The following is a 23074-nucleotide window of genomic DNA, read 5'->3' as shown; positions in this document are numbered from 1 at the left end:
TTCCCACATTGTGCCTATGATATGCAGAGAATCAAACCTGGACTTTCGGCACGAGGAGCGAACGCTTTTACCACTAGGCAACGCCAGCGGCCTTGATCATATCAATGCTAATGATATCAATCACTGGATTGTCTGGTCCATACTTGATTATTTACAGACCGCCGTCATATAGCTGGAATATTGCTGAGTGCAGAGTAAAACAACAAACAAACGTTTATTTGATGAGCCCAAGAGCATTGATATGGTGCTAACAAACTGGAACCCTAATCGGGTCGAACCGGGCTTCGAACCCTTAAACCATGATTTATGGCTTGCCAAATTGCGTCGCTTTTGACGACAATGGGAGCACATGACTGGTAATATGCAGTCGAACCCGGTTGTCTTGAACCCCTGTCACGTGTGGGACAGAGAAATCGGTTGTCTCTTGGTTCGACACATCCAAATCGACAAACGTACATGTATTGTATCGTTGATTTTATGTCAGTAAAGTTTAGAAATAAAAATAATAAAAGAAGCATCTACATTTTTGCATCTGTATCCAATTATGCATATCACTGATAAATAATGGCATGATATAATAATACCAACAGTAAATGCAAACTTTATTTTGAAGAACATATGTACATGTGCATCTAGGGTATTTACAAGTTTCACAGGGTCATGTTTGGTTTACTTCAGGGCTTCAAATATGAGAGATCTTTTGGTGCCAGTCATCATGATCTCCTCCCCACTGATCAACTTCATATTTACTGTGAAGCGACCTGGCGACCCAACACAAAACACAGGTAGAAGAGCCTCCCGAAACTGAAAATCAACTTTTTTCAAAACAACCTCCCTATCCAGATCGATGAAGGCGAGTCTCCCCCTCCCCACATCCAGCACAACGCCATAGTGGAGGGTGGCCTCTGTGCCAGTTGTGTCAGACATTGTGTTTCTGTGACACTTCCCCTGAACCCCCTGCACAAACACCTTAGTACAGATGCTCCCCTGGTGTTTGTCACATCTCCCATTTAAACTGACACACCAGGAGCGACAATGTCGATAAACATACATCTCACTGTCGACATGGGTTTCCTCCACAACACCCATCTCCAGGAGAAACCACGCATACACTTCACCCAACACACACACCCCGGAGAGTGTCTCCCAGTACCGTGGTATATTGAGGGAAGGGGTGACATTAGACGGGGATGGAGGAAGGGGGATATGAGTAGAGCAACAAGTGCCCCTATATTTCTGTAGCCTCTCTCTGTCCGAATGATGGGTTGCGGGCGGCGTGTTGACCAGCTCACCGTCTGTAGTTACGTGGCAGTTATCTGTGTTGGCTCGAGCAGCGTCCAGTTGGAGTTTAGGACCTTGAAATATGCATTATATTTGTAGTAATTGTACTAACTACAATAAATCATTTTGTTGGGAATCGCATTTAAATGATTCCTAAACAGAACAAAAAAGCGCAAACATTTTTGTCTAACAGTGACAGAAATAGACACTATAACTGCCTACGAAGTCAAATGTTTCAATATGGTTTCAGGGTTAAGCAATCTTCATAGAGATTTTGACTCTGTGTAAACATAAAAATAAAGAATTCGAGGTTTTACAGTTTAGTTTTCAACAGACACATTTCGAACAGGTAATTTCTATGCCCACTACGATAATAATTTTAGCCCACTCGTTGTGCGGGGAGGTTCCAAGTCATGTGTGTTGGCAAGAACATGTATTGTGAACGATATAGATTATCATCATTTGCCGCCAATTAAAGTTGTTATTTAAGATACTATCTAACTCAGACACTATATGTAATGCATCCACGTCAAAAGGCTCAAATGTAAGCGTTATAAAAATCCAATTCAGTATGGGAACCTGTACAAGCCAAATTCAAAATTATCACTGGCTATTGTGGCGTTTGGATAAGGTCAGTACATGGGTGGTGAACTTTCAACTCTTTCATCCCAAAGATACTTCTTTTACCCGAACGTCTTGTTGGAAGGCGTTTAGAGAACATGTCTATTTTTAATTTCCTTCATGGTTTGAGCACTGATACTGCTGTCTTTAAATATGTGTGCAATACGAAGTGCGTTAAGGAGGCCTTACGTATTATTTATATCCACAGAGCACCGGCCATGTATCACTGTCCTAGCAACAGATATGATTGTGGGTTCGAATCCCGGTTCGCCCCGATTATGTTTCTAGGTTTGTCAGCACCATACCCGTGCTCACGGGTTTCACCGAAGTGGTAAACGTCTGACACCTGCATCACTTCGGGCTTTCCTCCCACATTAAGCTGACACGCCGTGATATAACTGTAATACTGTTGAAAGCGGCGTTAAACCCAACTCACTCACTCACTTAGCAACAGATGCTTCCTTCATCATCAGTGATGCATACAGTTGTATGTGTAGAAAGCTATGTCCATCATATCACATGAGTTAAAAAATATCAAAAAAAACTTTACGATGACACATATACAGTCAAACATATGTGGTAAAATAAGATATATTCACTTCAAAAGTTACACAATTACAGTGAGATAAAATTAGTACATTGCCTTTTGAAAAACATGATAACCTGAAAAGGAAATTGTCAGAGCTTTTATGAGTTTGTGAATTAACTTGGTTGTTACAGTTTAATGTAGAATGATCATTCATTACTTTCGATCAACACCGTTACTCGGGCTTGACTGTTGAAGTAATGGAATCCTATACATATGTTACCCTTGACATGAAGTGAGGTCTTTTCAACATGACATATTAAACTGTCCTTGGTGGCTGTAATACTAACACAAATATGCAGAACAGTACATATACACTCTCTCAAAAAAGAAACGCAACCCCTATATTTTCAAGATGTTTATCTCAATATTCAAGTTATTATAACACATTTATTATTGAAGACAACAATATGAAATTTGGCACGGTGGCAGTACAGTTATGCAAGTTTAAGTCCAGGCTTCGACAGTTCTCTGACTAAGATTGACTTGACGCGAGGGGGCGTCTTTCTCAGTACCTCGTATGAGCGCCACGAGCTGCGATCACAGCATTGCACCTCCTTGGAACAGAACGGATTTGACGCCGGATTCTTTCCTGAGGGATTGCTCTCCACTCCTGCAGTGCAACGGCTAGTGCATCGAACGTCTCGGGCGGCGGTGTACGTACTCGTCGATTCAGATTAATTTAAAAATGTTCGATTGGGTTGATGTCTGGTGATCGGGGGGGGGGGGGGGGGGGGTGGGGGGGGGGGGGGGTGGTGGTGTCATGGTAACACGTTGACGTTAGAATTCTGGAGAAAATTCACTGTTGCATGAACAGTGTGCGGCTGGGCGTTGTCGTGTTGATAGAGCTCCCTCTGTTGGTCGATAATCGGCAGAAGATGAGGCTGTAAAACGTCTTTGATATAGCGCTGGGCTGTCAAATTGCCACAAATGATCACCAAGTCTGATCTTTGGTTGTAAGACATGGCTCCCCACACCATGACGCTCCCTCCACCAAATCTGTCGACCTGCCGAACACATTTCGGGGCAAAACGTTAGTTTCCTCTTCTATAGACACGCTGTCTTCCGTCACGGCGTTGTAAGCGAAAACGTGATTCGTCACTAAACCAGACGCGCCTCCAGTTTCTGAGTGTCCATATCCGAACGTTGGTGCACCACCTGAGTCGTTGGCGTCGACGTTCGTGGCGTAAAACAGGTCCAATAAGTGGTCTTCTTGCACGTAGACCGGCCTCTCGTAGACGGTTCCTAATTGTTTGTGCGGACACTCTTCTCAAACCTGGCACCTGTGTTGCAGTGACGGTAGGTGTGGCTAGCCGATTACGTAGGTGGGTGACCCGGATGAATCGATCCTGAGGTGGTGTGGTAACACTTGGCCTACCACTTCTGGGGCGATCTTCAGTTGCATGACACTTGGTGTATTGGCTCCAAAGTAGGGAATCGTTGTTTTATGAATATTGAGGTGCCAGGCAACGTTTCCAAATCTTTGTCCGGCCTCAATACGACAAATTGCGATATTTCGATCTGCAGCACTCAACCGAGGCATATTCGACCTTGTCTTTCGGTGAAAATGATAGAGTGAATTGCTAATCAACACGTGCTTTTATAAACCCATACTTCTACTGCTCTTTCAATGAATTGCACGTGCATGAGGCTTTTGGCATGGGCCACGTGAAAATTTTGCTAACTATGATAAAAGTAACAATAAAATGCCCTTGCGCACGAAAATTAATGTGTTTGGGCGCTTACGTTAATAAACAGTGTACATGGTATCCGTGCATATCAGAAAAACTGTATTTACAATCAACATTTTTCTTTTTGGGGCTTTCTAACATTTTCAGACTGGGGTTGCGTTTCTTTTTTGAGAGAGTGTATTCAGCTGCAAAATGTTACAATTGAAACATCTAAGAGGACACCGACAATTGAAATACTGGATCTTACAACTGCTGGAAGGGCAGTTGGAGTAGTCCAGTGTTTGATGTATTGGTTATATTGCCCTATTAATGAAACTTCTTATTTCACTAAGTGCAATTGTTGGATACACAAAGGTCTAGCCTAGTATTCGTTTATATTTGAAAAATTTCATTTACATTACGGTAGTCCGTTGATGATAAAGGTTCAGACTGATAGCACGAACAAGTAACCGCACCAGTATTTCACTTCATAATCATTGTTACGAGTGACACAGTGTTCCATTTAACAAAAGGAAGAATATTTATTATTCCTAAATCCTCAAGTTATTCAATGTTAATATTTACACAATTGCCAATGCAATCTGACAAACTAGCATATATGTGGCACAGCAAAATGATACAGAAACCCCTACAATCGGACACAGTCTGGATCCTGGTCACAAACATATTCCGATAACAGTTCGACTAGCTAACGACACAATGTGTACAGACTCAGTCCACTGAACTCCAAGAAGCTATTGCTGTTCTATGATGCCATTGTCTAATGTACTGTACTGATGTACTCAACTTGATATCTGACTCTAGATGCACATGCCTACTCTCACCACTCTCAACTGTTGTCACGCACACAGGCTGCACTGACCTTCCTCTCTCTCCATCATAATAAGCCTTAAGCATATTTTCCCATGATACAATCGCCGAGCCTGCCTTCGTTCTGGAGTATTTATCACATAATCAGTATCGCCCAATCTCTCTCCGGAACCACATAGGGTCCACAATACCCTGCTTTTAGTGACTGACCTGCAATAGGTAGTAAGACTAACACAGACTCCCCTGGTTTAAATTGCCTGTCAGGAGTACCTTTGTCGAACCAAGTCTTCATTTTCCTCTGGGGGCGGTCAGGTTAAAGCGTTCGCTCAATACGCTGAAGACCCGGGTTCGATTCCCGACATGTGTGAAGCTCATTTTTTTGGTGTCCCCCGCCGTTTGCTGGAATATTGCTAAAACATCAGCGGCGTAAAATCAAAACTCACTCACTCGCTCACTCATTTTCCTCTGACGTGAAGAAACGAGTAAGTGCCTCACATTTAGTCTTGGCCTTGGTAACAAGTAAGGGAATAGCCTCTGGAAACCGGGTGGACGTACTCATGGTGGTTAACAAATACTTACTCCCTGCCTTAGTACGGGGTAAGGGACCTACACAATCATTTAGTACCCTGCTGAATGGCGCTTCAAATGCTTGAATGTGACTTAACATTGCTTTAGAAATGTTCTGATTGGGCTTTGCTACAATCTGTTAACGTGGCATGCACGACAGTAGAGCCTCACATCTTTCTGTTAACCCGGCCAATAGAAATGAGACATGACCTTATGACACGTCTTGCTGACCCCTTATTGACCCGCTAGTAGCGTATCATGAGCCACACAAAGAATTTCTTCCTGGTAAATTAATGGAACAAATATCTGGTCACCGCCCTCCACTCTTCCCAAACTTCACAGTCGGGAGGTCGAGCTCCACTTCCACATGAGCACACCTGCCTTTAGATAATAAACACACTGGTAGAGTAAAAGTTTTCTCCTTAAGCACTTTAAGCTCTGATTCCTTTTCCTGCTCTATCAACACATTCTTTCTGGACAGCACACCTTACAACTCCTGTGGAGTGTCAGAACTGATCTGTGTCACTCCATTACTATCCTCCTTGTCTCTAGTCTTGCCACTGTTGTACTATCCTCTGTCTGACTACTTTCATCTGGGAATGTATCTGCCAAATGTACAACAATGGAATCCACTTTCTCAACCTTATCTATTTCTCTAGACATTAGCCTGGTAATAACACAGGCAGGGTAAACTTCTGTGTTTTCCTCAAACTCTGGACCCTTATCAACATTTCACAGCAAGAGGCTCTTCCAAAACTTTCCCTCCCGCTACATAATTCCCCATTATGAGCAAAAGACCTGGCACTGGCAAAACTGACATGATACCTACTGTAACATGGCCTAGCTATGACCAACTCCGTATCAAAATACACTTTATGTAACGGTACCTGCGCATAATTGCTACCTAATCCTTGCATACGTGCCTTTGGTCCTGTGTAGGACTCATCAGAGAGAGTTTAAATGTCTGATTAGCTCCTGTGTCCGTCAATATCTCAATTGGTTTATAATCAACTCTATCTGTCTAATGATTCAGTCCCTTTTGACAGAGGGGGCACGGGTGGCCCAGTCGTCAAAGGCGCCGCGATTTGCTGTGCAGAGTTGCGTCCCTTGGGCACGCCAGAAACCTAGGATTGTGGGTTGTAGGTTTGTAAGCATGAAATGACCATACAAGTTACCTTGTCTCGAGGTACAACCACGTGAGTTATTCTTGCCTTGCTGGGAGCAGTATCTAGACTGATTGTTACCACTTGGGTTTCCCCCTACCACTACCATAATTCCGCCGCAGCGAATTCTTATGGGTAAGTGCATACTCATCGGCCATCGTGGATGCTTCCTCTAATCCCGCTATCTTATGATCATAAAATCCTCACCCAACTACAACTGTTTTAACTTTACATCATCCCCTTCACCCTGTGTGCATCACAGTAACAATCAAACAAGGCAAACTGATTCCTACCAAACTTGACAAAAGTTTCATGTTCCACTTTTCTATAATTTCTAAACTCATAACCAACTCATAAGCATGCAAAAGAACCTGTTTAACCTCATCATACTCTGAACCCTGCTGGGGCCACTTGTGGCCCAGTCGTCTAAGGCGCTGCAATTCACTGTGATAACCTCTACATCAGTAGGAATCATTTTCTCATCCATCAACCACTCTGACAATTTTCTGGATTTCCGGCTTTCGAGAGGTTTCATCACATTCAATGCTAAGATATGTAGCTACCTGTACCAACTCACTTTTCTTCAAAGCTGACAGTGCTTCTAATTTTATAGCCTCCATAAACTCTTCTACTTTGACTTCTGAGTAGGCATTTCCTTATTTACTGAGATGATCATTTTGAAAGATTGTTTTTTATGAAAACCGTTTACCCATAAATGGTAATTACTTTCCCAAACGTTAACAAAATGTTTATCTCGGACGAGCCTCCATTTTGTTACGAGTGACACATTGTATCAAGTAACAAAAGGAAGGACCCAAACTCACTTTCACTATTAAGAATATTTAATTGTTACCAAATCCTACAATTATTCAAAATTTACACAATCGCGAATACAATCTGGCAAACTAACAAGTATGTGGCAAAGCAAAATAGGTGAATACTCAACGTTATACAAAAACTCCACCAATCGGACAGTCTGGATCCCGGTCACAATTCCGATCACCGTTCGATTAGCCAACGACACATTCTGCACAGTCTAGCACAGTTCCACTTTCCTGTCTCTCACAAATGACTGACATGGCCGACTACATCCCAAAAAGCCACTGGTAGACGTTTCACTGACCAAAATGGTCATTACAGGGACCTAGCAAGTGTATGACGTCCGCCCTGGACCCGTCTCATCAGCTCTCAAAATCAAAACCTTCGCTCCTCTGCCACATGTCCAAGCTTCCAAAACAATGCACCACACATTGCGTACAGGGTTGCATAAGCTATTTAATGTGGCGAGCATACCGACCCATCAGAGTGGCAAAGCTAATCAATCACAGTGTAACCTTTGTTCAGCCTTTTCTGTAACCGCAATAACCGTTTTTGGTTACAATACATGGTTACTCTTTGGCTAATATAAATAATACTCACATAAAACATCATGATGATTAAAATGTACTCACAGATGATATATTTGACACTGCTGTCATTGCTGATAATGTGCATTGTGCTGGCACGGCCTGCAAAAGTATAGTTTAAAGCGTCACTTTCACACATATGTCTGAAGAAAGGTAAAGATCTGTATTTGGTTCACAGATTACATGGTTAGAGTCAATGTGTACTTTACGCTACTTTCATCATAATGTCAGCTATGTCATGCCGTGTCAGCTGAATGTGGGCGTGTCCCAAAGTGATGTTAGTCTTCACAAGAAACTGTTGCGCAGGTGGGAAACACCCTTACCTTAGGTGAAATACATAGTTTAAATATGTTCTAGTTTTAGTTTAAGAACTCAATTTTCTAATGACACTCTTGCCACACACAACTCGTATTCAGCATGTATCAGTTTAGCTGTAACAAATTTGGTGACTACCTATACAAGCTGATAGCTACTCTCAACACAGGAGATATATTATTGGCTTGGAGAGTACTGATATTTACTCGGTGTTTAAAAGAACTCAACTTCACTTACATTATCCATGAGAATGGTACACATACCTTTCAATGTAATACCATGCGGAATTGTCTCAGTAGGGATGAATGCTCTGGTTATGAGCTGAATATAAAGGTGTTAAAAATATTAAGACTTAGTTGGTAGACAAAAAATGTGGAAAACGAAAAACAAATAAACATGCCTGGTATATCTTTTCGCTATGCTCTGCGGCATATATATTCAGAAAAGGAATATTGGTTTGTTATTGAATGTGTTTGTGTGTTTGCTTATAATGAAACACTCAGCAATAGTCCAACAACAGGAAGACGGCCTGTAAATAGTCAAGCCAAGGACAAATAAACTTATAACTGAAATTATGAGTAATGTTCCACACCATCAGGTTATGACGACACACAAACGTAACTGAGTCAACAGGTTTGACCTCCTGATACATTTATTCGTCTCTCACGACCAGAAGTGGTTACTGGAGATCTATTCGAACCCAGATCCCCATGGGGGTATTGAACGTACGCATTTGGCAACTTCAAATATGTCCTGTGATGTAAGTTGTTCTGGTTGGAGCTCCTGTGATCCCACTTTGGTGGAGTCAAATCCTTTGAATCCTGTTTGTAAATATACATAATGTATTTCAATAAAAACACCTGACTGTAATTTGGGTAGAAATATGCACATGAATATTATATTGTCAGCATTTTAAATTTCAATATTCAATACTTATACATTGGGTACAATAATATTTACTGTAGAGTTTGAAAGAAGGTATTGGTGTATTTGTCATTGAATCTTCCCATCCACCCTAGTGTCGTATTGTACCTGGGATGCGATGTATTAACTGGTCAAGGTGATGCCACCGCCCTTCATGTTGCTGAAACAATATAAATGTATAGGTGCATACACTGTAACATGACAATTATTCCGAAAATAGAAGTTGTTTAGACGTTTTATAGTCTGACTGATCCGAAAAATATTCTACTGATGAGTCCATGCCAATAATATTTGAATTCAAATTTTACAAATATTACCGCAGTTCTTTCTTGTTCTCTCAGGGGGAGTTCTGAAGAAAAATGCAGGACGGATTAATAAATTGTATTTGGAATTAATGGTTTCTTTACAATGTATATTCACAAAGGTGTGCCAATTACACCAATAACCTTGGATTACATACTTTTTTTTTAACATATCATGAATAAAGGTCATTACAATATATCAGCAAAGGTTCTATTTATACAGTCGAATGAGGATCTGGTCCATGTGCTCTCAACAATATCTTAAGTTACATGTTTATTATATTGGTCATTAATAGTGTCTTTGCAATTCACCTTCACAATGCAATGCCCATTAAGTCGATGGTGCAGTCTGCAGAAGTGTTACACCAATATTGTGGATTAAATACAATTCTATTTATTATTCATCAAATAATAATGATTGAGACATTTAAGCATAGAAGGTAGTGAGGAAGTGGTCATTGTTCCGTGAGTAAAATCTAAATTAACATGTGTTTGATATATATTTACCTTGTAAAGAAGGCTTTGAATCTGGAATATGATCCAAGTCGAGACTGGAGGCAAGGCCACCAAAAGTGTCAATGAGTTCCCCCAAAGCTTTCTGGCCGTAACAGGAAAGAAGGATTCGTGCATCTCGTGTGTCATCTTCTGGAAGCTGCCTCTTGATGTTGTCATCAGATTTCTTCTGCAGTACATCTGTGAGAGTAATGAGCTCCTCTCGTCTTGTAGATTCAAGTGTTCTCTGGGTGTAGTCTATCGTTGATACTATTGAAGTATGGACGTCATGTAAAGTGTCAAGTTTCTCTTGAACCATTTCATTTGGGGCCTGTAGACTCTCTTTAATCTCCTTCATGAGTTGTCTCTGTCGATGGAGAAACTTTACGGTAACATTTCTGAAAACTGTTGTGGCGTCTTGTTCCAGTTTTCTCTGTTTGTTTACCAGTTCGTTCTGATGACTGGTGACAGTTCCCATCCTGTCTGTGACATCTTTCAGTTTTAGTTGTTGCTTCTGCAATTGGTCCTCAAGCTGACCCTTTGCTTCCTCATAGGCTTGCTTCAAGTCTTTATTCTTGTGATCCTTGTGGGCCCCGTGTACACACACAAGACAGATAGCCCGCTTACATGTGTGGTCATACAGCTGCACCTTGTTGTCAGGGTGGTCTCTGCAGTTAGGCTCTTTCAGCCATTGCTTTATTGGGATATTCTCTGCCTGGTTCATCTCACTCACTCTGTGATTTTGATTCCTTTTAGGTCTGCCATGCAGTTTGTGACAGTCGGAACAGAGCAGGTTATCACAATCTTGACAGTACATCACAGCCTTTGCATGATCTCCTTCGATGTAGTTACATTTCTTCTCTCCATCAACGTTAACAGTGTAAGCAGCTACATTGCGTCTGACATGATCCACTGCTGCCTGGTCCATGATGAACTCCCGGCCACAGGAGAGACATTGTGTGCAATTCTGCTTTGCTTGGCCTTGGGTAGCTTCGTGATCAATGCATGGTTTGCAGGCAGAATGAAGGCATGGAAGGAGACAAAGCTGATTCTCATCACAGCAAGACTGAGTCGAAAATTGGCACATTCTCTCAGTTGAACCTAAAAGTATAAAATGATAAAGAGGTATCTATGCAAGCTTGCACTGAGCATTTGGGTGTGGTTGTGTTCATAACTGTTTATGTTTGTAAGACATGTTGTCCCTTCGAGCAGTATACTAGTACCTGCTTGTTGGATTTGCTCAATAACGTCCATCCTATCTGGAGTCTGTGACCTGGAAACCCCTGATAAAGCTTCATATGCCTCCTGTTCTTCTTGTAGTCTCTGAAACGAAAGTAGGCACTGCATCATAGACACATGCGTTACATGTTACGTATGTAATTATGCCTAATTATTTCAGAAATTGTGCACTTTCAAAATATTTTAAAAAAATGTTATTTTCACCTTCTCCACTTTCTCACATTTCGCTCGATTCTCCTGCAAATCATCATTCGACTTTGTCAATTTGATCTTCACTGAAACGAGAAACATGCATGGATCGCCTTAGATAATCATTGTTGGTCAATATTCACTATATTGCATCGCATGTTTCTTTGTATATATGGTAATATATATATATATCCAGAAATGATACAATGTGGTTGATGTGCATCGACAGGTCATGGATAACCAGCAACATCGCATATTTTATCCTCAATACTGGAAGCATTGATATATTCAGTCAAAATTGTGAATAAAACTATATTAAACTATGTATTACAGCTTGTCGGCTTACAAGCTTCAACTTCCTGATTCTGCTTTTCTATCCCTGCTTTGTGTTCCTCTGTTTGTATTTTAATTGCTTCCTCCAGTTCAGCATGGTCCGTGTCTTTTTGTTGAAGTTGTTCCTCAAGTATTTTGATTGACTGAAAAGAAACGTGAAGAACCAGTAAATAAGTACAAATCAACATCATATACACACACCTCCATTGAGCAGTTTAAGTTTAACAGGTTATTGAACATGTAAGATTCTCTACCACCGTGAAAAAAACATCTATGTAATCCATATGTGCAATACAAATGCGTACAATATTTACACAGGACAACTTACAGATTGCATGCCAGCTAGCTGTTCATCTTTTTCAGCAAGTACTTGTTTGTGCTGAGCTTCCAGCGTGAACTTATTGACATATACGAGATCTGGGCTACCTGAAAGTAGAATGTTCCGCTTGTAGAGAGCACGGTGTATCCTGATTTATGTTTGATTTGAAATGACACTTTCCCACATAATATAATCTCATAATCCCCTTGAAAGGTATCGTTCACTCAGAAAGTATAATGTACCCAAAGTCAAAGGATATAACTCCCAACAGTAAGAACACGTGTAGCCCGTGCGCGAAAAGTGAAGGATCAGGGACAGGTAACTCTGGAAACCAAGGGCAACAAGCGCCCTGGTTATGGAAGATTGTAGCATAACTGTTGCAAAAGGAAATTGCAATATGCTGTGTCATGATAACAAAAATACTTTACTATATTTATCTTTGGAACAACGACCATATATACTCTGGAAAAAACGAAGCGCAAAAGTAGTAAGATCATAAATATCTGACAGAATGTTGCCGGCATCCATACAAATTAATACCAAAATGAATTAGTCATTTCTGCATAGATTAGGATTGATTTGTGTGGAAGAATGAGGTACTGAAAAGACTTTAGTGAAAAAGGTGAAAAAAAACGCAAAAAGCTCAACCACGTGAGAGTCTGACGCCAAAACCTGACGCACGTGCAACATCACTTGTTGGGTTATCAAATCGTCATTTGCATGCCATCGCAATCAAGCAAACAAGTTAACAGCAAAAACATGTCACGACGGAATCGCCATTGGCCGACTGCAACATGGGGAATCGCCTTCAGCTGTAGCCAGGTTTTTTGCACGAAGCACCAAACGCCATTGCAAAACTTTGGAACCGTTATCAGACACGCGGAACAACACAGAACCTTTCCAGATCCGGTCGACCCCGTATCACTACTATCTTACGTCTATATCACCTACGTGAAAGAACCACGACGGCCACTTCCACAACTATACCAGGATTGCGTAGGATAGACAGGGAGGTATCGTTTACACGCTGAAGATGTTCGCGCTAGACGACCAGTTTGAGGTGTCATTTTGACGGACCTGCATCTTCGGCTGCGACGTCAATGGTGTCAAGGTCTCAGAATATAGCCTCAACTGCGATGGAGATAAGTTGGGTTTAGTGACGCGTCCCGATTCATGCTTCACTTTGCGGAAGGTAGACGTCGTGTTTAGGCGGGGAACGTTATGCACAAAACTGTACACAGGAAGATGACAAATTTGGTGGTGGTCATGTGATGATGTGGGCAGTCATCTTATACACTGGTAGTTCTGGTGCAAGTTCTGGGAATTTAACGGTACAACGTTACACGGGTGTGATTCTTCGGCCACACGTCCTTCTTATTATGCAAACACAACGCCCGACCTCACACGGCAAGACTGACAACAGCCTTTTTTGAGAAATCACAGGTCTCCAGAATTAAACCTAATCGAACTTGTATGGTATGCACTGGATGAACGACTGCGTCAGTAACAACGATTGGCAAAGCACTGCAGGCAGATGATGAAGTGTACCAATTTTGACCAATCGATCACCATCTGTTTGATTATTTATAGGATATAAAAAATGCATCTAACGTCGCTATTGCGTTTCTTGTTTTTTGCAGGGTATACATATATGTTATGTAATTGTAATTGTTTTTCTTGAGTCGACATGAATTGGAGAGAGTGTGGCTAAGATTAATCGATAACACAAGACTATGGGTGACAACATTCTGCATATAATGCTCCAAACAACGATCTAATACAATTCAAAGTACACAATATGTATTTCTGATACACACTTAAAAATACGCAATCGTTTAAGAATTGTCACTTGGCGTAAGTTCTTTGTAGCATAAACCTTCACAGATTAAGGGCCAAACTGTATGAATGTACGGTGACGTTGTACAAAGCGATCATAGCGATAAGGTCATCGTAACTCCTTAACATACCTCACCATAGACTTACAACAGTCACAGCGCTAAGGGGGGCACGGGTGGCCCAGTCGTCTAAGACGCCGCGACACGCCAGAAACCTATGATTGTTGGTTCGAATCCCGGTTCACCCCGATTATGTTTCTAGGTTTGTCAGCATCATACCCGTGCTCGTGGGTTTCACCAAAGTGGTAAACGTCTGGGACCCGCATCACTTCGGGCTTTCCTCCCACATCAAGCTGACACGTCATGATATAACTGGAATAGTGTTAAAAGCGGCGTTAAACCCAACTCACTCACTCACTCACTCTTGTTTTACAGTCCCATTTGCAATTACAGCCGATGATGTGCAGGCTGATCTGTCTGTATTAGTAAGCAACGTCCATCTATCCTGTGTCATCCCCACCCTGATGGATTCATATTGAATCCTTAATACTCCATTATCTGGTAGTGGACATGGGGGGCTGTGGCTACAGAGGTTGCAATGGCGGCAGTGTTGGTGGCTTACATGTGGTAGGTTCTTTGTCACCTTCTCACAAAATCACTTGTGCCTTAAGCTTTCCAGTCCTTCCTCCTAACATCACAACGGCATCATGTCTGACCACTGGGGATGCTGACAAATAGGGCGAGTCGTGATTAGAGGTATCCGCAGCCCTGCTTTTTCGATTGCGAAAACTGTGTTCAAACAGTTTATCCGTCACTCTATGAAGGTTAGACTCCAATGAACTCACATAAAATGAAAGTCGTTTCTTATAATTTTAATATCACTATTACATCGAACTATGTAGATCTATATATAATTGTATTTAGTACGTGTGACTTCTTGTTTAAACTGACAAGCACCTGTACCGCGGAATGAAGAATAACTAAGAACTACCCGAGTAAGTCAGTCACAATGAAAGCGCGCCGTCATACAGTTACATCAAGTACACCACGTCAAACTGACCGACACTATAAACGTTACGGAAGAGATGTCCGAAATTGTTAATAAACCTGTGGCGATTACAAGTGTTGGTTATTATTGATCAATTGGCCGATCTTGAAAGGCGGTTTATAAAGATGTGTCAAACAGATACTTTGGTTAATTCCAAATTGCTGTAGAATGTCACTGCCAGCCGAGACAGTGGATGTGCATTTCTTCGTTTTATTCACTAGAGTATGTCGTAGCGGGGATATACTTGAATGGCCATGCAGTCAAACTCTCTGACTTATCCCAATGTATGCAAAAATGCTAAGATTTAAAGGTTTTAATGATCAGAAACAACGCTTTTGTATTTATTCTAGCTCGGGAATTCCCCGGGGTGTCACAGAAATGTGGAAGTAGTTGGTCAGAGTTTACGTTATTTCAAGAATTTAATCTCGTGAAAAACGTATGAACGTCAAAATATGTCGTTTTTCTTTTACACTTTTTCATTTCAACTGCTGGCATTGCCTTGCCTAAGGTTCTGAGAAAAAACCTGAACCATAACGCCAACATGGCTTTGGAATTTTGATTATCAATATTATATTCACTATGAATCTAGCATGTTGGCTTTTTATACCAAGTGTGTGGGGTTTGCATACCTGCTTCAGCCGAGGTCGTGTCAAGTCTCTCTTTAAGAAACGGCTGTGTTGAATCCAGGACAGCACACAGTGACCTGAAGCCTTCCACTCCTTTCTTCTTCAGAATCTCCAGGAACAGTTCACATTGTCTCTCTTGTGGAGCTAGTCTGCACCTATCATAGTCTCCCTGTGTGAAGACACAGTCCTGGTACAAGGCATCCAACACAGGGTCGACCTGAAGGTTCTCCTTGAGAATCTTATGATTCCTCTGAAGGACAACAACGTGGGAAGTATCCATACTTTGATGAAAGACGTTTGTGATTATCTCTGTAAAATGAAAACAACATATAACTAATAAAAGGTATATTTACTTTCACATTACCACGTCACACGAGGATCAATGAGTTTCAAGCAATATAACGTTGATCATGTGTCAAAAACTCCAAAGACCATATTGAGCAAGCTGAAACAGGTCTGGCAATGGGTTGCGAGAGGATAATTGAAGCAAAAATCATATTGTTGTACTGAATACTTCACTATCTCAACTTTGAGAGTAAGCCAGACATACCCTTACTGTGTTATGGTCCAACAAATGAACTGTCGCCAAACACCAACATTCACCACCTTAAATGAAACCTTAAGTCATTTCTCCCCTTTCTGTTTATCTCCATGTGTGCGGACACAAATACTGAACACAATTCATAATATATACAGTAATTGCATATTGTTTCTGAGCACACTCATGTCTTCAAACACGTTTTAACAAATGATTCATGTGAATGATACACTGTCATCAAGAGTTACCTACACATACATGGCGCCCGAGGTTAATGGCAAAAGACAGCCAAATTCAATTTAAACCAGGGGGCACGGGTGGCCCAGTCGTCTAAGGCGCCGGGATTCGCTGTGCAGAGTTGCGTCCCTTGGGCACGCCAGAACCCTATGATTGTGGGTTCGAATCCCGGTTCGCCCCGATTATGTTTCAACGGTTTGCCAGCACCATACCCGTGCTCGTGGGTTTCACCAAAGTGGTAAACGTCTGAGACCTGCATCACTTCGGGCTTTCCTCCAACATTAAGCTGACACACCGCGATATAATTGTAATGCTGTTAAAAGCGGCGTTAAACCCAACTCACTCACTCACTCAATTTAAACCAAAAACTATATCGCCAGCGACGAGAGACGCAACATTTCAAACACTTAAGACCAAACAATGTTTGAGAAAGTTAACATACAATGTTAAAACCAGGATAGTGTTAAAAACAGCTGACTGAATCGATATTGAGAGGTGACTATCGGGCGTCAAAGCGCGCGTTTGAGCTGTGCCCGTACATGTATGACGTACGGTGACAGGAATGCAGTCTGACCACAACCCTTATGCAAGCAGCCTTTATATATCGTATTTGTGACATGCAATACAAGTGTTTGTATATTTTCTACAATCCCATACATTTATGTATGTGTCAAGCAAATACGAATTTGTAAAAGAAAAAGAGCCTGATCAAAGTATAAATATTATGACGGAATCATACAAGATTTTTCGTCGTCCGCTCTGTCACTTAAAGTGAGTGTTTGTTTGTTTGTTTGTTGTTTAACGCCGCACTCAGCAATATTCCAGCTTTATGACCGCGGTCTGTAAATAATCGAGTATGGACCAGACAATCCAGTGATTGACATTATGAGCATCGATCCACGCAATTGGGATCGATGACATGCATCAACCAAGTCAGCGAACCTGACCACCCGATCCCGTTAGTCGCCTCTTACGACAAGCGTAGTCGCCTTTTAGGGCAAGCATGGGTTTCTGAAAATCTATTCTACCCCGGATCTTCACGGGCCCTTAAAGTGAGTGAGTTAGCGTCACACCAGCAATATTTCAGCCATATAATGACGACAACGTGGACTGAGTTTAGTTACACAATTTGTTTATCCATTAAGCATTTAATGTTTTGACTCGTAATGACAATGACTCTAACAACATGACAATATGGAAAACTAGACAGAGCCAGGGTACCAGCCTGTAGAGCATAGTCACCTTTTAGACGTTTCCCACAGTTATAGCTAATCCTCTCTAAGGCTGAACGCTATCCGGAAAACCGCCTTGCGTTCGATAGTGTTCAGTCATGCATATAAAGCAATACGTCTAGCTTTATGTCTCGCTGTGCAGTGAAGATAAACGTTAGCTTATAAGCAAGGTAGCGTCGCCCACAAGTCTGCCCTGAATTTACGAAGGAGTTTACAAGCTTTTTGTTTTTCAAGCTATGAATTTGACTAACATTTAGTCTATGAAAACATATGTAACACAATACCCTTCTCGACTCTTAAATCATACAAATAATTTTCCCGATGCTGATTTCATATAGAGCTAGCAGAGCTGGCTGGACTTGCTTTTGTATACATATCTAGATCGTTTTTCTTTTTCCACAGAATAAATATATTCCACAGCCATTGTGCAGGACCAGCTATGGACCTGTGATGAAGTATATATGTGAAGGCCGAACGTGATACATAATTACCCACTACAGTACATTAACATAGCGTTGATATGGCGACATGAGCTGTTACAACCGGCTCTATCCTGACCAGTTAAAGAAACAAAAGAAATACAAGCCATTTAAATGAGTAAGTCCTACCTGATCGAAGTTCGTCGTTTGCTATATTTCAATTTACTAAAAGTCACCCTCGGTATCCCCGATGATGTCAGGGAGTGCTTGATGGTTAGATCTTCTGCACCTCTCTACCAAGCAGGAACAAAATGAGGGACATGCTTTATAGTACAAAGTCTAAACGCATGCCACGTGGTAACAAATGCAGACAAATGTGCTCAATTGTAGTTGTTGCAGGTTCCAGTTGCATAGAAGAGTCAAAGTAGGTCAGCGTTGTCGATATGTGCAGTTTGCTTGTGTGTGTCTAGTCACCTTCACGACATGCTAACATTGTGTGTGATCGTTTGATCGATAATCTAATGCTTGTGCGTTTTTATATGCAGTGCAGTTGATCTGTGTGTCACGCTGACCTTGACAGGCAAGGTGTTTTTAACAAATGATATGATCTTTAGTCTGCTGGTTGACGGTGTTTCTGCATTCGCAGTCACTACAGTCATTTGGCTAACATGCTCCATCTGAATAGGTACACACTCTGATATCAAAGAATGAAGCTTTATGTTAACAAGGTGGTTGAATCGACGAGCACAGTAACGTGTATGATAAGCTAGGAAACATAATCGCGACAATCTGGGTTTCGAACTACGTTAATAGGAACTTGTGCCAATGAAATGCAAATTCCGCATTTCATTAGTTCATGGAAGAAGAGACTGCAATCACGTGAGCAGATATTCCGCACGATATAATTCCATATAACATGAACGCGCTGGTGACATGTATACTGTAAAAAGATGTTTAGAATGTAAACATCTACAATATATATTGTCAATGCAAGAGAATAACCAATAGTTATTATCAAGAGTTGTGAAATGAAAACACCAAAGGCTGGAGCTGCTGGAATATTGCTCGACATGGAGGGAAAGTTGAAGTCATCCCTCCTATTATACTGTTTTGTGGAGAGTGTTTTGTCACTGAGTGAATTTTTATGCATAGATATAAATATGAAACAGATGAGGCCGTCTCACTGGTGTCCTTTAGTTCTAGTTCAGGGCCCACTTGCACAAAGCGATCTTAGCGCTACGACTATTGTAAGCCTATGTTAAAGTATGGGAGTAACGATCATCTTAGCGCTAAGATCGCTTTGTACAAGTGGGCCCTGGTGGTAAAATCAGTTGGGGGAAATAAGCTATTTGATTGTTATTGAACGATATCAGATCATGGATATACCTTAAGCTTTAGTTAAAAAACTTCTTCAAACGCATGCATGTTACTTACGGCTTCTGACATCATATTGCTGCTGTCGTAACGAACATGTAATTATTGATTTGTATTTGCTTATGTGTCCCGAATCTAGTTGACCGCCTCCGTGGTCTAGTGATAGACCGTCCGGAAGGTCCGGGGTTCGATCCCCGACCGCGTCATACCAAAAGACGTTAAAAGATGGTACTTGTTGTTATCCTGTCTGGCGCTTGGCATTAAGGGGCTAAAACAAGGACTGGTCGGCTCGGAGTCAGTATACTGTGTCTGAGTGGGGTATTCATGTTAAACTGCGGCATGGTATCTCAGTGAGCTAGCACTATAAATCGGCATCAGTCTGGACTAGTAAAAGCAGCCACACAAACACACAGACGTACATGCACGTCGCTATATAAGTGCAATAATCTTGGACGCGACGTTAAACCCCATTTCACCTCACCTGCTACATCAAGACGTGATTGGGGGACACGACTCCCATCTCTAAATCCACAAACATACGAGTCCCGTGGTAACAAACAACGTCAGCAGGGGTATCTGCTGTCACAGTGACGAGGTAAAGGAAGGCAGACTTTGACAGCATGCTAACCCTGTGTGTCTGATCGTTTGATAGATAGTCTAATCCTTGTGTTCTTCTGCATTGGTTTCTGCTGCAGCGTAATGGCTAACATGCATTCTCTATCTAGAAAGGTACTGAGACATACTGATGATGGTGACTGAGCTATAGTGTTCGATTTACAGAGTGAGGAGATTGGATTTAATGCTGAATAGTCAGTTTAGTGTCAATTTAATGGGGTAGCGAAGATCGAAATGATGCTGGTCGTGTTTACAGATTTGGTGTTTGTTTGTTTGCTTGGTTGCTGCCGCACTCAGCAATATTCCAGCTATATGACGGCGGTCTGTACATTATCGAGTCTGGACAAGACAATCCGGTGATTGATATCATGAGCATCGATCTACCCAATTGGGATACGATGACATGCATCAACCAAGTCAGCGAGGCTGACCACCAGATCACGTTAGACGCTACTTACGACAAGCAAAGTCACCTTTTAGGGCTAGCATTGGTTGCTGAAAGAAATATTCTAATGCTGATCCTCAATGGGTCCATGGTTTTGGTGAAAATGGTTTTCAGAAATATACAGTTCTTTGTCCACACAATCAGTTTAAATCTCTACTTCAACCCGGAAAATATGTTTCATTCAATTTATCCTTACAGATATCGTATCTATCTTTGTCGTTTTGGATGCTCTGTACATAGCCTAATTGTAGCAGGGTACCTTTATCATATTCTTCCTAGATAATTCATTATTCATACACCATCATCATAATCATCTATATGTTCAATGTTTGTCTTGTCTACAGTTGAATGTCAGTATATAACTCTTTAAACAATTCAACACCCTTATTTTCAGTCTCTGGGAATCTCTCACTAGATCTTCCCCTTTAACCTTCTGTCTATATTTAGACATTTTTTCACACCTGTAGGGTTTCCCTCAGTCTATTTATATCTTGCATTAAGCCCTTCCTTTGATGCTTAATGCAATCTGTCTTCTAGTTAGCCACTCTGGTCCTCTACAGGTAGCTTCCTTCCATACCTGACTTCCTCCTCACTTCATGTGCTGCTGTTGAGGAGGAAGGACATTTCCTTTTCTTCAGGTATGGAATGGCCACATTTCAATCTGTTTTCATCTGCTTCTGTCAGAAAATAATATCTATATTAGGGTGCTGAATTAAATTGAATAATATATATAATATCATTTAAAATAATATTAAATTAATAAATGAAATATTAATATCATAAAACTTGTTTGTAAAATAATTAACCACATGGTCCATTTTGGCCCATGTGCTTTTCAAGTGTCCTTTTGTGAACTTATAACAGTAATTTAACATTAAAGTTAGTTTTATCATAGTTATAAAATGGCTTTTGTACTTATATATTTAAGATAAATAATACCCGTAAACTTGCAAATATATGACTTCATGTGTTGCTGTTGAGGAGGAAGGACATTTTCTTTTCTTCAGATATTTCTTCAACAGCAGCCACTCCCATTAAAATAAACACATTATCATCATCTGCCTGTGTCTGTGTTCTCCAACGGCCCGAGCCGGATCATAACCACTACCCCGGCTTCATAATGGTAGAAAAGAGTAAGTGGGAAAATGACATTTATGTTAAAATATGAATACCACTTCCTTTTAGAATGTCCAACTTATGCATTTTAAGATATAAATATACACTCGAAATTTTCAGAGTAAACCCAGACATGAGTATCTCATGAGTATTCTTAGAAATGTTGTCAAATATATGTCTATTTCACCTTTAAATTAAGAAACGAATTGCTTGCATTGGAATAACTTTGATATATTTTATGTTTTCACGTGATATAAATCCTTCTTATTTGTAACAAGAACTATTCATGTGTTTATAGATATGTGAGTTTGTATATAAATAACGTATGGGCCTGTTGCCTCCTACAATGAATTTACAATCTCTCTCTCTCTCTCTCTCTCTCTCTCTCTCTCTCTCTCTCTCTCTCTCTCTCTCTCTCTCTCTCTCTCATGTTTACAAGTAAATGTATATGGTACAGTGTTTCGGTAATCGGAAAAGTAAAGAAAAATAAAACGGCATGCTGCCACCAGGTGAACCAGGGTTTGACTGTACCTTCATTTCTCACTGTCAGTGCAGAACATTCGAGATAAGTAGCAGCCAGATGTGTCACGCTGACCTTAGCATATCTGGTTATGATGCAATGATCACCCATCTCACCCATTCGTTGTATACAGGTATTAGCAATGTGACCCTGTGTTATGGAAACATATATTAATGAATGGAGTTCACCTTCTGGCCATTAGGGAGCACTGGTGGCCCGGTTGGGAGTCAATATCAACGAGCTTGGTGGACAGGGCCAATTGTTTGTAAGCCATGTCAACTACTGGCTAGAGTGAGTAGAGTGATTCGAACCCACAATCATAGGTTTCTGGCGTGTCCAAGGGACGCAACTCTGCACAGCGAAACACGGCGCCTTAGACAACTGGGCCACCCGTGCTCCCTGCTCGCTTGTGTATACACGGGCGGAGATGTGACATAGCAGTGACGTAGTGGTGGCGTGTGTCGTATTTCAGTCCGCTGATGAGATGACGCCACAAGGCTTTGTTGTGCACTGTATTAAGCGGGAATCACTGCTATTTGTGTGAGGTCATCTGAGTACTCCTGGAACGGGCCTCATTTGATTGCCTGGAAAAACAGAATTGCAAGTAATTTTGTGGCCTTTGTTGGCTTACCAAGCAGTTTTGCGTCTACAATCCCATAAAATGAAAATATTTAGGTGACGTCCACTAAAGGGCTTATGTTTCTTTGATTGGCTAGTAATAAAACGTTTTGGTTTGTTCTTCATTACTGCCCTGGACGATGTCAATGATTTCGTGTTATAGTTTACACTTTTGTTAAATAGTCATTTTGAAAAGTTAGTATTGTGGACAAC

At 41.2% G+C, this 23074-nt stretch overlaps 1 pseudogene; it reads right to left on the bottom strand.

Annotated features, from left to right (window-relative positions):
* Positions 1 to 642: 642 nt before the first annotated feature.
* Positions 643 to 18479, bottom strand: LOC139441581 (E3 ubiquitin-protein ligase Midline-1-like; annotated as a pseudogene).
* Between the last annotated feature and the right edge of the window lie 4595 nt (positions 18480 to 23074).

This window comes from Haliotis cracherodii, unplaced genomic scaffold (assembly GCF_022045235.1).
Source record: "Haliotis cracherodii isolate W230 unplaced genomic scaffold, xgHalCrac1.p SCAF_41, whole genome shotgun sequence".
Classification (NCBI taxonomy): domain Eukaryota; kingdom Metazoa; phylum Mollusca; class Gastropoda; order Lepetellida; family Haliotidae; genus Haliotis; species Haliotis cracherodii.
Note: the sequence above shows the minus strand (reverse complement) of the source record. Positions and strands in the feature narration are given on the sequence as shown.